The sequence below is a fragment of the Triturus cristatus genome, chromosome 12, assembly GCF_964204655.1.
Source record: "Triturus cristatus chromosome 12, aTriCri1.1, whole genome shotgun sequence".
NCBI classification, from domain to species: Eukaryota; Metazoa; Chordata; class Amphibia; order Caudata; family Salamandridae; genus Triturus; species Triturus cristatus.
This window is the reverse complement of record NC_140595.1, coordinates 725,069,313-725,082,333: the sequence shown is the minus strand read 5'-3', so window position 1 is coordinate 725,082,333 and position 13,021 is coordinate 725,069,313. Positions and strand designations below refer to the sequence as shown.

Here is a 13,021-nt window from a genome sequence, read left to right as displayed (position 1 = left end):
CACTCAATTTTTTGGACCCTGTTGCACTCTGTTTTTGCGCTGCTTTTAGTCTACGACCCATATTACAGAAGTCAACCATCTCTGAGTATTTGGGACTCCTTGTAAGTGCCTTATCTTTAATCCTTGAAAAGCTCTATAATAAAGGGGTCTGTCAAAGATTGCTTGAATGGAAGATAAAAGAAGGCCCACTTGTCTCACCAAATGCAGTAGAGAAACCTGATGTTTTACTCATGTTATCCTTAGTTCAGTTTTTGTTAGACCTGGCATCCTTAAGGTGGCCTACCAGCAACCTTTTTGCTTTTCACCTCACGTTTTTCTGTATCTTTATGTTGGCCTTAGGACTCTAATCACTTTATCACTACTGTGAGAAAGTGGCTCTGTATATACTGTTCCCAAATAGGTACAGTGTGCACAGAGTCCCCAGTCCCCAGAGGTTTGGCAGAGGCTAAAGTTAGATATAACCTTACTCTCTAAAGTGGTAGCTTGCCGAGCAGTAAGGCAGTATCAGAGTACAGTGTAAAACATTTGTTGTACACACTCAGTCAGCAAATGGTCTCACACACTCAAGAACTGAACTCTAGGCCATTGGTTTGCATACAAAAGATATTGTTGTTTTATTTTAGAACCAACAATAGGTATCAAAATATACTTTCTCAGAATGAGATGCTTTAGTTAAATACTTTGCAATAGGCAATTGACTTTTGCAGGTCATAGTTACAGTTTATTGCAATAGGCAACACAATTTGAATCACAATAATACATTGAGATCAATGGGAATTTTAAGTTATATGCAATTAATTACTTTCAGGATTACTTTTCTAAATCCAGGACTGGATCCTAGTTTCAGTCCTGGGACAGTTCTTGGAAACAAGTGAGTAAATTCGTTTTAGTTACTGTTGTGATTTTTAAGCAATATTTTGCTATTTTAAAAGTTGACACGTAGAAACTTTTGCTGATCAAATTACCAATGTTATCCTATGGAAGGAAATTCACTTAGCAGGTAAGTGGGGTTATGGTTACTTTTTCTAGGTCAGTGTTGGATCCTAGATCCAGCACTACTGTACCACCTGTAAGCAGTTGAGAAACTGTGTTTAAGTTATACAGGCGATTTTTAAGGAATATTTACATGTTTGCAAAATCGACACTTAGAAGAAATTTCACAGAAAAACAGTCAATGGTTTCCTATGGAAGAAAATTCAAGTTACGGGTAAAGTACGTTCTCGTTACTTTTGTAATCCAGTGCTGGGCTCCTAGGCTCAGTACTGGGACATCTATCTAAAACAGGTAAACAATTACGTTTTCACAGTTGGTACGATTTTTAAAGAATATTTGTAAGTTTCAAAAATCGACACTTAGAAAATTTTCAGCAAAAAGCAGGCAATGATATCCCATGGAAGGAAATTCGAGTTACTGGTAAGTACGGTTAAAATTACTTTTCAGGGTCAGTACCGAGCTCCAAGATGCAGCACTGAGGTCTCTCCTGATAACAGGTGAGTAAATCAGAATTCGTTGTTCGGCTGATTTTAGATGAATATTTTAAAGTTCCAAAACTCCACACCACTTAGAAGAATTTCCAAGTGAAACCACTGAATGTTAGCCTATGGAAGAAAAGTGAGTTATCGGCTTTTAGGTAAGTACTCGACTGGCAGAGTTATGGTTCTGGGCTTAGACTCAGGGGTCTCCCAGGCGAGTCCCAGCCTACTTGCCAAGCCTTAAACTCCCCTTTTATTACATATAATGTATTCCTAAGGTAGGCCCTAGGTAGTCCTAGGTGCATGATGCTATGTAAGTAAAAAATAAGATATGTACTTTGGTGGTTCGCGTGTCCTGTAAGTACCAAACAGTCTATTTCATTTTTCACTACTGTGAGGTCTACCCCTCTCATAGGTTAGCTCTGTGTATTCCCCTATACTTTTTATTTGGTAATTCCATATCGGAGAGGAGTAGCTTTATTTATTTATTGAAAATCCTACTTACTGGTGAGGTTGAATTTAACTTTACTATTTTAGAAATGCCACTTTTAGAGAGTGAACATTTCTCTGCACTTACTGCTCTATTTGCCTGAAACCTGGCCCCAATACACGTCTGGATTGGGCTGGGTGACAGCAAAATGTGTGCCTTCCCTCTAGAGAGCCACAACACAGGTCACGCAACTGCACCTGGGGTGTGAGCTCCGGTCCCCCTCCACCCCCAATAGGTTCAAGACCGATAATTTATGTAAGTAAATACATTATAGCTACAGCTTATAATCATGCGAGTTTAAATCATTTGTTGTTAGATGGTTTAAATATTTGAAAGGATCTGTTTTTAATAGACATTTTACTAAAACCACTGGTACATTTGCTAATTCTGTAAAATTAACACCCAACTGCCGTGACATTGCCAACCACAATGCCGTGACTCGGATTCGAACCGAGGTTGCTGCAGCCACAACACAGAGTACTAACCACTATACGATCACGGCGAGCTACTTGGGCTCAACAACATACAGTGACATGGAGAATTTATAATTCGGAACACTCAGGGCTGTTCCTGTGATAGGCTGGATGTATTCATTGCTTCCTCATTCCTCATTCAGAGGCTGCGTCTCCTCAGTGGTTGATAGGCTGAAACCGTTTCCTGGCCGCCTGCTTGTGAAATGCCAGGAGTCAAAGATCACACATTACACTTGCGGACCTGTGATGGAACAACAATGCAGAGAAACGCACCTGGCACAGACCTTCTATTCTGTCTATTAGACCTGCATCTTCCCTGCACCTTTCAAGCCATTTGTATGTGAAGCAAGAAAGAGTTAGAGAGTGATCCATCTACACTTTTATAGGGAGGATGTCGCCGTGAGCTCCTCCCAGCTAATCACACGAACAGCAGAAAAGCAAGATAAATACACAGTTGAGGGGTGGGCTGCATGGTTATGTTTTTGAGTAAATATTGAAACTGACCTCAGTGGCTCATTAGCAGAGCTGCGGCTAATGACTGGTGCCAAATCATGATGAAGCAAGCACCATGGCTCGTAGGGGACCCACAACACGCTTTTCTTAGCTCACTGAATTAAAGTATAAACTTCCGCCGTGTGTGAGTGGTAAAGGCTTGTTAATATGGTTCCTTTTCCAATTCAAGTCTGACAACAAGAGGCAGGAACCACGTGGCTTCGGAAGCTCAGGAAAGTAGCCACCAACCACAGAGAAAGAGAGAACTGGCAGTATGAGAGGTGGAGAAAACAGAAGCGGGAGCAAGGAGCTCAAATGAGATTGATGGCATTTAAATAGAGCGCGTAAAGGAACAGTTACACAGCTAAGAAATGGGAAAGACAGACTAGGGAAAAAAACACAGAAAGGGCCTTTAGATGAAATTCTCTTCCTGGGACAGCAGGTTAAGAGAAATTACACATGGGGAGGTTAAGCATGTAACAAGGGGGAGAATAAAAAAGAAAATGCAGTTTTATGAAGTGTGTTTGCCAATCCAGCCAGCACTTTTGTTCTATTTCTCTCTTTGCGTCTTTTATTGGTAAAGTAACTTTCAAGTGTATGCGCAGGTATAAATGAGAGAGCAACGGTATAATAATTTGAAGCGTTTACACCAGTGCTAAAGTAGGAATGAGGTGTAGCAAAGACATGAAAGAGGTAGCGATAACAAATATGTGGAGAGGCAATAGTGACACAAAAATAAGCCACCTATTTATAAAACTGAAATGGAAGAAATACTAAAGGTTAACTTCTGAAATTGTAGCCGATAATAAAAAGATTCTCGTTGTTGGCAGGATTCGAACCTGCGCGGGGATACCCCAATGGATTTCTAGTCCATCGCCTTAACCACTCGGCCACAACAACTTGCTGTAAGCAGCCTACAAATATTTTGTTTGAAAGTTTTGAAGTTTTCCCACATCAAAGTACTGATATTCTGCAATGCGCTTTTTAAAAACAATGTTTTTTTCATCATGCACGTTCTGTCCTAAAAACAAAAATTGGATGAGTATATCTCTGGATCTGTAAAAGGATACGCTTGCATTCAAACTCTCTTGTGGCACTCAATTTTTTGGACCCTGTTGCACTCTGTTTTTGCGCTGCTTTTAGTCTACAACCCATATTACAGAAGTCAACCATCTCTGAGTATTTGGGACTCCTTGTAAGTGCCTTATCTTTAATCCTTGAAAAGCTCTATAATAAAGGGGTCTGTCAAAGATTGCTTGAATGGAAGATAAAAGAAGGCCCACTTGTCTCACCAAATGCAGTAGAGAAACCTGATGTTTTACTCATGTTATCCTTAGTTCAGTTTTTGTTAGACCTGGCATCCTTAAGGTGGCCTACCAGCAACCTTTTTGCTTTTCCCCTCACGTTTTGCTGTATCTTTATGTTGGCCTTAGGACTCTAATCACTTTATCACTACTGTGAGAAAGTGGCTCTGTATATACTGTTCCCAAATAGGTACAGTGTGCACAGAGTCCCCAGTCCCCAGAGGTTTGGCAGAGGCTAAAGTTAGATATAACCTTACTCTCTAAAGTGGTAGCTTGCCGAGCAGTAAGGCAGTATCAGAGTACAGTGTAAAACATTTGTTGTACACACTCAGTCAGCAAATGGTCTCACACACTCAAGAACTGAACTCTAGGCCATTGGTTTGCATACAAAAGATATTGTTGTTTTATTTTAGAACCAACAATAGGTATCAAAATATACTTTCTCAGAATGAGATGCTTTAGTTAAATACTTTGCAATAGGCAATTGACTTTTGCAGGTCATAGTTACAGTTTATTGCAATAGGCAACACAATTTGAATAACAATAATACATTGAGCTCAATGGGAATTTTAAGTGATATGCAATTAATTACTTTCAGGATTACTTTTCTAAATCCAGGTCTGGATCCTAGATTCAGTCCTGGGACAGTTCTTGGAAACAAGTGAGTAAATTCGTTTTAGTTACTGTTGTGATTTTTAAGCAATATTTTGCTATTTTAAAAGTTGACACTTAGAAACTTTTGCTGATCAAATTACCAATGTTATCCTATGGAAGGAAATTCACTTAGCAGGTAAGTGGGGTTATGGTTACTTTTTCTAGGTCAGTGTTGGATCCTAGATCCAGCACTACTGTACCACCTGTAAGCAGTTGAGAAACTGTGTTTAAGTTATACAGGCGATTTTTAAGGAATATTTACATGTTTGCAAAATCGACACTTAGAAGAAATTTCACAGAAAAACAGTCAATGGTTTCCTATGGAAGAAAATTCAAGTTACGGGTAAAGTACGTTCTCGTTACTTTTGTAATCCAGTGCTGGGCTCCTAGGCTCAGTACTGGGACATCTATCTAAAACAGTTAAACAATTACGTTTTCACAGTTGGTACGATTTTTAAAGAATATTTGTAAGTTTCAAAAATCGACACTTAGAAAATTTTCAGCAAAAAGCAGGCAATGATATCCCATGGAAGGAAATTCGAGTTACTGGTAAGTACGGTTAAAATTACTTTTCAGGGTCAGTACCGAGCTCCAAGATGCAGCACTGAGGTCTCTCCTGATAACAGGTGAGTAAATCAGAATTCGTTGTTCGGCTGATTTTAGATGAATATTTTAAAGTTCCAAAACTCCACACCACTTAGAAGAATTTCCAAGTGAAACCACTGAATGTTAGCCTATGGAAGAAAAGTGAGTTATCGGCTTTTAGGTAAGTACTCGACTGGCAGAGTTATGGTTCTGGGCTTAGACTCAGGGGTCTCCCAGGTGAGTCCCAGCCTACTTGCCAAGCCTTAAACTCCCCTTTTATTACATATAATTTATACCTAAGGTAGGCCCTAGGTAGTCCTAGGTGCATGATGCTATGTAAGTAAAAAATAAGATATGTACTTTGGTGGTTCGCGTGTCCTGTAAGTACCAAACAGTCTATTTCATTTTTCACTACTGTGAGGTCTACCCCTCTCATAGGTTAGCTCTGTGTATTCCCCTATACTTTTTATTTGGTAATTCCATATCGGAGAGGAGTAGCTTTATTTATTTATTGAAAATCCTACTTACTGGTGAGGTTGAATTTAACTTTACTATTTTAGAAATGCCACTTTTAGAGAGTGAACATTTCTCTGCACTTACTGCTCTATTTGCCTGAAACCTGGCCCCAATACACGTCTGGATTGGGCTGGGTGACAGCAAAATGTGTGCCTTCCCTCTAGAGAGCCACAACACAGGTCACTCAACTGCACCTGGGGGGTGAGCTCCGCTCCCCCTCCACCCCCAATAGGTTCAAGAACGATAATTTATGTAAGTAAATACATTATAGCTACAGCTTATAATCATGCGAGTTTAAATCATTTGTTGTTAGATGGTTTAAATATTTGAAAGGATCTGTTTTTAATAGACATTTTACTAAAACCACTGGTACATTTGCTAATTCTGTAAAATTAACACCCAACTGCCGTGACATTGCCAACCACAATGCCGTGACTCGGATTCGAACCGAGGTTGCTGCAGCCACAACGCAGAGTACTAACCACTATACGATCACGGCGAGCTACTTGGGCTCAACGACATACAGTGACATGGAGAATTTATAATTCGGAACACTCAGGGCTGTTCCTGTGATAGGCTGGATGTATTCATTGCTTCCTCATTCCTCATTCAGAGGCTGCGTCTCCTCAGTGGTTGATAGGCTGAAACCGTTTCCTGGCTGCCTGCTTGTGAAATGCCAGGAGTCAAAGATCATACATTACACTTGCGGACCTGTGATGGAACAACAATGCAGAGAAACCCACCTGGCACAGACCTTCTATTCTGTCTATTAGACCTGCATCTTCCCTGCACCTTTCAAGCCATTTGTATGTGAAGCAAGAAAGAGTTAGAGAGTGATCCATCTACACTTTTATAGGGAGGATGTCGCCGTGAGCTCCTCCCAGCTAATCACACGAACAGCAGAAAAGCAAGATAAATACACAGTTGAGGGGTGGGCTGCATGGTTATGTTTTTGAGTAAATACTGAAACTGACCTCAGTGGCTCATTAGCAGAGCTGCGGCTAATGACTGGTGCCAAATCATGATGAAGCAAGCACCATGGCTCGTAGGGGACCCACAACACGCTTTTCTTAGCTCACTGAATTAAAGTATAAACTTCCGCCGTGTGTGAGTGGTAAAGGCTTGTTAATATGGTTCCTTTTCCAATTCAAGTCTGACAACAAGAGGCAGGAACCACGTGGCTTCGGAAGCTCAGGAAAGTAGCCACCAACCACAGAGAAAGAGAGAACTGGCAGTATGAGAGGTGGAGAAAACAGAAGCGGGAGCAAGGAGCTCAAATGAGATTGATGGCATTTAAATAGAGCGCGTAAAGGAACTGTTACACAGCTAAGAAATGGGAAAGACAGACTAGGGAAAAAAACACAGAAAGAGCCTTTAGATGAAATTCTCTTCCTGGGACAGCAGGTTAAGAGAAATTACACATGGGGAGGTTAAGCATGTAACAAGGGGGAGAATAAAAAAGAAAATGCAGTTTTATGAAGTGTGTTTGCCAATCCAGCCAGCACTTTTGTTCTATTTCTCTCTTTGCGTCTTTTATTGGTAAAGTAACTTTCAAGTGTATGCGCAGGTATGAATGAGAGAGCAACGGTATAATAATTTGAAGCGTTTACACCAGTGCTAAAGTAGGAATGAGGTGTAGCAAAGACATGAAAGAGGTAGCGATAACAAATATGTGGAGAGGCAATAGTGACACAAAAATAAGCCACCTATTTATAAAACTGAAATGGAAGAAATACTAAAGGTTAACTTCTGAAATTGTAGCCGATAATAAAAAGATTCTCGTTGTTGGTAGGATTCGAACCTGCGCGGGGATACCCCAATGGATTTCTAGTCCATCGCCTTAACCACTCGGCCACAACAACTTGCTGTAAGCAGCCTACAAATATTTTGTTTGAAAGTTTTGAAGTTTTCCCACATCAAAGTACTGATATTCTGCAATGCGCTTTTTAAAAACAATGTTTTTTTCATCATGCACGTTCTGTCCTAAAAACAAAAATTGGATGAGTATATCTCTGGATCTGTAAAAGGATACGCTTGCATTCAAACTCTCTTGTGGCACTCAATTTTTTGGACCCTGTTGCACTCTGTTTTTGCGCTGCTTTTAGTCTACGACCCATATTACAGAAGTCAACCATCTCTGAGTATTTGGGACTCCTTTGTAAGTGCCTTATCTTTAATCCTTGAAAAGCTCTATAATAAAGGGGTCTGTCAAAGATTGCTTGAATGGAAGATAAAAGAAGGCCCACTTGTCTCACCAAATGCAGTAGAGAAACCTGATGTTTTACTCATGTTATCCTTAGTTCAGTTTTTGTTAGACCTGGCATCCTTAAGGTGGCCTACCAGCAACCTTTTTGCTTTTCACCTCACGTTTTGCTGTATCTTTATGTTGGCCTTAGGACTCTAATCACTTTATCACTACTGTGAGAAAGTGGCTCTGTATATACTGTTCCCAAATAGGTACAGTGTGCACAGAGTCCCCAGTCCCCAGAGGTTTGGCAGAGGCTAAAGTTAGATATAACCTTACTCTCTAAAGTGGTAGCTTGCCGAGCAGTAAGGCAGTATCAGAGTACAGTGTAAAACATTTGTTGTACACACTCAGTCAGCAAATGGTCTCACACACTCAAGAACTGAACTCTAGGCCATTGGTTTGCATACAAAAGATATTGTTGTTTTATTTTAGAACCAACAATAGGTATCAAAATATACTTTCTCAGAATGAGATGCTTTAGTTAAATACTTTGCAATAGGCAATTGACTTTTGCAGGTCATAGTTACAGTTTATTGCAATAGGCAACACAATTTGAATAACAATAATACATTGAGCTCAATGGGAATTTTAAGTTATATGCAATTAATTACTTTCAGGATTACTTTTCTAAATCCAGGTCTGGATCCTAGATTCAGTCCTGGGACAGTTCTTGGAAACAAGTGAGTAAATTCGTTTTAGTTACTGTTGTGATTTTTAAGCAATATTTTGCTATTTTAAAAGTTGACACTTAGAAACTTTTGCTGATCAAATTACCAATGTTATCCTATGGAAGGAAATTCACTTAGCAGGTAAGTGGGGTTATGGTTACTTTTTCTAGGTCAGTGTTGGATCCTAGATCCAGCACTACTGTACCACCTGTAAGCAGTTGAGAAACTGTGTTTAAGTTATACAGGCGATTTTTAAGGAATATTTACATGTTTGCAAAATCGACACTTAGAAGAAATTTCACAGAAAAACAGTCAATGGTTTCCTATGGAAGAAAATTCAAGTTACGGGTAAAGTACGTTCTCGTTACTTTTGTAATCCAGTGCTGGGCTCCTAGGCTCAGTACTGGGACATCTATCTAAAACAGGTAAACAATTACGTTTTCACAGTTGGTACGATTTTTAAAGAATATTTGTAAGTTTCAAAAATCGACACTTAGAAAATTTTCAGCAAAAAGCAGGCAATGATATCCCATGGAAGGAAATTCGAGTTACTGGTAAGTACGGTTAAAATTACTTTTCAGGGTCAGTACCGAGCTCCAAGATGCAGCACTGAGGTCTCTCCTGATAACAGGTGAGTAAATCAGAATTCGTTGTTCGGCTGATTTTAGATGAATATTTTAAAGTTCCAAAACTCCACACCACTTAGAAGAATTTCCAAGTGAAACCACTGAATGTTAGCCTATGGAAGAAAAGTGAGTTATCGGCTTTTAGGTAAGTACTCGACTGGCAGAGTTATGGTTCTGGGCTTAGACTCAGGGGTCTCCCAGGTGAGTCCCAGCCTACTTGCCAAGCCTTAAACTCCCCTTTTATTACATATAATTTATACCTAAGGTAGGCCCTAGGTAGTCCTAGGTGCATGATGCTATGTAAGTAAAAAATAAGATATGTACTTTGGTGGTTCGCGTGTCCTGTAAGTACCAAACAGTCTATTTCATTTTTCACTACTGTGAGGTCTACCCCTCTCATAGGTTAGCTCTGTGTATTCCCCTATACTTTTTATTTGGTAATTCCATATCGGAGAGGAGTAGCTTTATTTATTTATTGAAAATCCTACTTACTGGTGAGGTTGAATTTAACTTTACTATTTTAGAAATGCCACTTTTAGAGAGTGAACATTTCTCTGCACTTACTGCTCTATTTGCCTGAAACCTGGCCCCAATACACGTCTGGATTGGGCTGGGTGACAGCAAAATGTGTGCCTTCCCTCTAGAGAGCCACAACACAGGTCACTCAACTGCACCTGGGGGGTGAGCTCCGCTCCCCCTCCACCCCCAATAGGTTCAAGAACGATAATTTATGTAAGTAAATACATTATAGCTACAGCTTATAATCATGCGAGTTTAAATCATTTGTTGTTAGATGGTTTAAATATTTGAAAGGATCTGTTTTTAATAGACATTTTACAAAAACCACTGGTACATTTGCTAATTCTGTAAAATTAACACCCAACTGCCGTGACATTGCCAACCACAATGCCGTGACTCGGATTCGAACCGAGGTTGCTGCGGCCACAACGCAGAGTACTAACCACTATACGATCACGGCGAGCTACTTGGGCTCAACGACATACAGTGACATGGAGAATTTATAATTCGGAACACTCAGGGCTGTTCCTGTGATAGGCTGGATGTATTCATTGCTTCCTCATTCCTCATTCAGAGGCTGCGTCTCCTCAGTGGTTGATAGGCTGAAACCGTTTCCTGGCCGCCTGCTTGTGAAATGCCAGGAGTCAAAGATCACACATTACACTTGCGGACCTGTGATGGAACAACAATGCAGAGAAACCCACCTGGCACAGACCTTCTATTCTGTCTATTAGACCTGCATCTTCCCTGCACCTTTCAAGCCATTTGTATGTGAAGCAAGAAAGAGTTAGAGAGTGATCCATCTACACTTTTATAGGGAGGATGTCGCCGTGAGCTCCTCCCAGCTAATCACACGAACAGCAGAAAAGCAAGATAAATACACAGTTGAGGGGTGGGCTGCATGGTTATGTTTTTGAGTAAATATTGAAACTGACCTCAGTGGCTCATTAGCAGAGCTGCGGCTAATGACTGGTGCCAAATCATGATGAAGCAAGCACCATGGCTCATAGGGGACCCACAACACGCTTTTCTTAGCTCACTGAATTAAAGTATAAACCTCCGCCGTGTGTGAGTGGTAAAGGCTTGTTAATATGGTTCCTTTTCCAATTCAAGTCTGACAACAAGAGGCAGGAACCACCTGGCTTCGGAAGCTCAGGAAAGTAGCCACCAACCACAGAGAAAGAGAGAACTGGCAGTATGAGAGGTGGAGAAAACAGAAGCGGGAGCAAGGAGCTCAAATGAGATTGATGGCATTTAAATAGAGCGCGTAAAGGAACAGTTACACAGCTAAGAAATGGGAAAGACAGACTAGGGAAAAAAACACAGAAAGAGCCTTTAGATGAAATTCTCTTCCTGGGACAGCAGGTTAAGAGAAATTACACATGGGGAGGTTAAGCATGTAACAAGGGGGAGAATAAAAAAGAAAATGCAGTTTTATGAAGTGTGTTTGCCAATCCAGCCAGCACTTTTGTTCTATTTCTCTCTTTGCGTCTTTTATTGGTAAAGTAACTTTCAAGTGTATGCGCAGGTATGAATGAGAGAGCAACGGTATAATAATTTGAAGCGTTTACACCAGTGCTAAAGTAGGAATGAGGTGTAGCAAAGACATGAAAGAGGTAGCGATAACAAATATGTGGAGAGGCAATAGTGACACAAAAATAAGCCACTTATTTATAAAACTGAAATGGAAGAAATACTAAAGGTTAACTTCTGAAATTGTAGCCGATAATAAAAAGATTCTCGTTGTTGGCAGGATTCGAACCTGCGCGGGGATACCCCAATGGATTTCTAGTCCATCGCCTTGACCACTCGGCCACAACAACTTGCTGTAAACTGCCTACAAATATTTTGTTTGAAAGTTTTGAAGTTTTCCCACATCAAAGTACTGATATTCTGCAATGCGCTTTTTAAAAACAATGTTTTTTTCATCATGCACGTTCTGTCCTAAAAACAAAAATTGGATGAGTATATCTCTGGATCTGTAAAAGGATACGCTTGCATTCAAACTCTCTTGTGGCACTCAAGTTTTTTGGACCCTGTTGCACTCTGTTTTTGCGCTGCTTTTAGTCTACGACCCATATTACAGAAGTCAACCATCTCTGAGTATTTGGGACTCCTTTGTAAGTGCCTTATCTTTAATCCTTGAAAAGCTCTATAATAAAGGGGTCTGTCAAAGATTGCTTGAATGGAAGATAAAAGAAGGCCCACTTGTCTCACCAAATGCAGTAGAGAAACCTGATGTTTTACTCATGTTATCCTTAGTTCAGTTTTTGTTAGACCTGGCATCCTTAAGGTGGCTTACCAGCAACCTTTTTGCTTTTCACCTCACGTTTTGCTGTATCTTTATGTTGGCCTTAGGACTCTAATCACGTTATCACTACTGTGAGAAAGTGGCTCTGTATATACTGTTCCCAAATAGGTACAGTGTGCACAGAATCCCCAGTCCCCAGAGGTTTGGCAGAGACTAAAGTTAGATATAACCCTACTCTCTAAAGTGGTAGCTTGCCGAGCAGTAAGGCAGTATCAGAGTGCAGTGTAAAACATTTGTTGTACACACTCAGTCAGCAAATGGTCTCACACACTCAAGAACTGAACTCTAGGCCATTGGTTTGCATACAAAAGATATTGTTGTTTTATTTTAGAACCAACATTAGGTATCAAAATATACTTTCTCAGAATGAGATGCTTTAGTTAAATACTTTGCAATAGTCAATTGACTTTTGCAGGTAATAGTTACAGTTTATTGCAATAGGCAACACAATTTGAATCACAATAATACATTGAGCTCAATGGGAATTTTAAGTTATATGCAATTAATTACTTTCAGGATTACTTTTCTAAATCCAGGACTGGATCCTAGATTCAGTCCTGGGACAGTTCTTGGAAACAAGTGAGTAAATTTGTTTTAGTTACTGTTGTGATTTTTAAGCAATATTTTGCTATTTTAAAAGTTGACACTTAGAAACTTTTGCTG

The 13,021-nt window shown here is 40.0% G+C and overlaps 5 non-coding genes across 5 annotated transcripts; all 5 read right to left on the bottom strand.

Moving 5' to 3' along the window:
* Positions 1 to 3,745: 3,745 nt before the first annotated feature.
* TRNAS-AGA (transfer RNA serine (anticodon AGA)) lies at positions 3,746 to 3,827 on the bottom strand. Its single transcript has one exon. It is a non-coding gene; the product is annotated as a tRNA-Ser (tRNA).
* Positions 3,828 to 6,413: 2,586 nt separating this feature from the next.
* TRNAH-GUG (transfer RNA histidin (anticodon GUG)) lies at positions 6,414 to 6,485 on the bottom strand. Its single transcript has one exon. It is a non-coding gene; the product is annotated as a tRNA-His (tRNA).
* Positions 6,486 to 7,766: 1,281 nt separating this feature from the next.
* On the bottom strand, positions 7,767 to 7,848 carry TRNAS-AGA (transfer RNA serine (anticodon AGA)). Its single transcript has one exon. It is a non-coding gene; the product is annotated as a tRNA-Ser (tRNA).
* A 2,587-nt stretch (positions 7,849 to 10,435) lies between these two features.
* TRNAH-GUG (transfer RNA histidin (anticodon GUG)) lies at positions 10,436 to 10,507 on the bottom strand. The gene has a single exon. It is a non-coding gene; the product is annotated as a tRNA-His (tRNA).
* A 1,281-nt stretch (positions 10,508 to 11,788) lies between these two features.
* Positions 11,789 to 11,870, bottom strand: TRNAS-AGA (transfer RNA serine (anticodon AGA)). Its single transcript has one exon. It is a non-coding gene; the product is annotated as a tRNA-Ser (tRNA).
* Positions 11,871 to 13,021: the final 1,151 nt, after the last annotated feature.